This window comes from Anas platyrhynchos, chromosome 14 (genome assembly GCF_047663525.1).
Source record: "Anas platyrhynchos isolate ZD024472 breed Pekin duck chromosome 14, IASCAAS_PekinDuck_T2T, whole genome shotgun sequence".
Taxonomy (NCBI): domain Eukaryota; kingdom Metazoa; phylum Chordata; class Aves; order Anseriformes; family Anatidae; genus Anas; species Anas platyrhynchos.
In genome coordinates this window covers 851061-853807 of record NC_092600.1, presented here as the reverse complement: position 1 = coordinate 853807, position 2747 = coordinate 851061, and the positions used below count along the sequence as shown (strand labels likewise).

The 2747-nt window shown below is 43.8% G+C and overlaps 1 long non-coding RNA gene across 1 annotated transcript; it reads left to right on the top strand.

Annotated features, from left to right (window-relative positions):
* The first annotated feature begins 338 nt into the window (after nt 1-338).
* Nucleotides 339-2224, top strand: LOC110353237 (uncharacterized). Its single transcript, XR_003500563.3, has 3 exons — nt 339-679; nt 1224-1433; nt 1851-2224. It is a non-coding gene; the product is annotated as an uncharacterized lncRNA (long non-coding RNA).
* The last annotated feature ends 523 nt before the right edge of the window (nt 2225-2747 follow it).

The following is a 2747-nucleotide window of genomic DNA, read 5'->3' as shown; positions in this document are numbered from 1 at the left end:
AATAATTTTCACTCAAACCAATTCCTGATGCTTCTAATAAAAGCAAGAAAAAATAGTTCTATTTGTACAGGAAAAAAATCTTATTTCTGCAGTTTGCTTGGAGAATAAATTGTGATTAAAAGAAACTTTCAGCTGTTATCCCTCATTTCATCCAGAATTGACGACAAATTCATTTTTTTAAGGTTTCCTTAATTACTGTGGAATGCAGAAGGGCTAAATTCTGACTTGCACCTTCTGACTTAGGTGCTTTTCAGGGCAGCAAAGGTTCGATCTTTCCTGTGCTCGGTGCAGTCGCCCCATGAGCGGCCGGCTGGCGGCAGATGGAGGCAGGCGTGGGAGGCCCGCGGGGCACGGCGCCAGCCTCGCCTCTGCCTGGGAAGCCAGGCTGCAACCTCACAGCAACCCTGCCCGAAAGCAAAGGGACCCTCCTACAGAAACCTCGTTAGCAGAAGAAGAAGAATCTCGATTCAAGCGTTTGAGTGTTTAATACTGTATTATTATTATTTCTCCTCGTTTGTGTTGTGTAATGGCCATTGGATGGGTCTGGAAAGAAGCACTTTGGTTCTGCATCGTTCTGGTTCTGTTCCTGCGTGGTTATGGGACCCTGCAGGAATACATTCCCCCAGTAACTACAGTACTGCTGATACACGGAAATAACAGGAAATCTTCAAAGAGCTCTGTGAGTGAGTGGTGGAGAAAGAAATGATTTCTAGCAAGCTGTAAATGTATAAATAAGTATGAGTAGTGCAATTACTTTTTCCAAGTGGTAAGCTAGTGAATTTCATGTCTATAAGCAAGCAAAATTTCTTGATGTATCAGGATACAATATACTGAAAATCTGTTGTGTATTAATTTGCAGTTAACATTTATTCTGTCTTCTTATCTATCAGCTAAGCAGCAGAGCATTAGCTTACGGTCTTCATTCTGTGCTTTTCTTTAATCATATTTGTAAGAGAGCTTTCCCAATGCTAAACTCCTGATAAAATAAACAGGCTATAATGATCATCAGGTACATGTCAAACAGAAGAGATTAACTGAAGTGACCGATTAAGACTGACTACAGTTAAAAGTTCTTTTTCATTCTATACATCTCTGTTTTCTACAAGATGGATCTTACCTCCTTCACTTTACATGCTAGTCCTGCTGGAGATGCCTTGACAGCAGATGGGAACGAGTCCAAAGCCCCCAAACAGCAACCTTGCCCTTATCCCTTCTGTCCATAGGATATTTCTGGACTGCTTCTCAGTCATGTCTGGCTGAACTTGTTCCCACGCTCCTGGAGAAAGTCCAGGGCAGCCAAGAGCTCCTGAGGACAGCACTGATGGGCCGCTGCCACCTGAAGCACCCCCTGTGCCAGAGAGACAACGGTCACTCAAAAAACATCCTGTGTTCCACAACAGTTCTGCTTGACTGAAAGGCTTGACCCAAATAACGTAAGTTAACCAAACAAACAAGTGTTAGAATTTTCTTGAAGTATACAAAACAAACAAACAAACAATTTATAAAGGAATGCAACTTTTGGATAAGTAAGCAAGGATTTCTAGGAATATTTTTGTGAGATAAACGTAATTTTGGCTGACTTCAGGGCATTTTTTCCTAAAGCTTTATACTTCAGGACTTATCTGCATATTATCTATGAGGAAATGTTTGGGGTTGAATTACTGACCATTTCATTATGTCTTGTACTTCCCAGCAGTCGGTTATGGCTCTGGACACTGACAACAGCCAACAGCCGTCATCTGCAATTACCTGGCTGGTTAGGCCTTGTGACAAAGAATGTGTAGTGGAAACAAAAACATTACATATGTAAATAACAGAGTCACTAACCCTCTTTAATTTATCTGCTCTAGGAAAATGCAGTACAGGCTGCACAGCAAGATAATGCTCCCTGCGCCAGAGCAGATAGTGCTGGATGGCAACTTGTCCTTTCTGAGAGAAACAAGGATGAACAAAAACCTAACGTGAGTTATTTGAAAAATGTGAGTAAAATTGTCTTGATCTGAAAGGAAGTGGTGCTTTTCCAGCTTTCCCCAGTGGCATTTGGGATGCTTGCAATTCTTTTCTTCTGAGAAACCTTCAGCTTTGCCAGCTGCGACTCCATCATCTCTGCACTGCCACTGTTGTGGCACCTGCCTCCTGCACGTTAGATTCTTGGCAGAAAAGGCAAAACGCTGCTATTGTCACTGGTTGGTGCTTCCTTGTATTGTCACGTCATAAGTGATCTAGAATTTTAAATTCTAGAACTGAAACACAAAAACTATGCAGTAAATACTGTTTTTGTATTTTGTTTTTGTTTGTTTGTTTGTTTGTTTTTTGTTGATGTTGCTGTTCTTTTCTTTCTTTTTCTTTTCACACAAGCAGATGAAATGAAACCTGCAAGATCACTTTGTTCTGCAGGACCCGCACAACTGCACAGCTTAAACACCGTCCAGGGCACAGAGCACACCTCCGAGCGGAGGGCAGGGGTGTCCCTCATGCCCCAGGGTGGCAGCAGTGACCGAGGGCAGGACCTGTGCTTCCCAGCCCGTTGAGGTGTTCTTCCAAGCGTCCTGTGCCACCTGTGGGTTTCCCTTGCCCCCCTTCTCTGCTGACCGCCTCCTCCAGCACCGAGCACAACCAGGGGCAGGAGTGTGCTCCCAGAGGGAGGGGGTCCCCCGAGCAGCACTGATTGCAATTCAGGAACATTTCACACGGCGCCCCAGGTTCTGCCATTTAGTGCTGAAATGCACAGCTCAACCTTCAGAAAG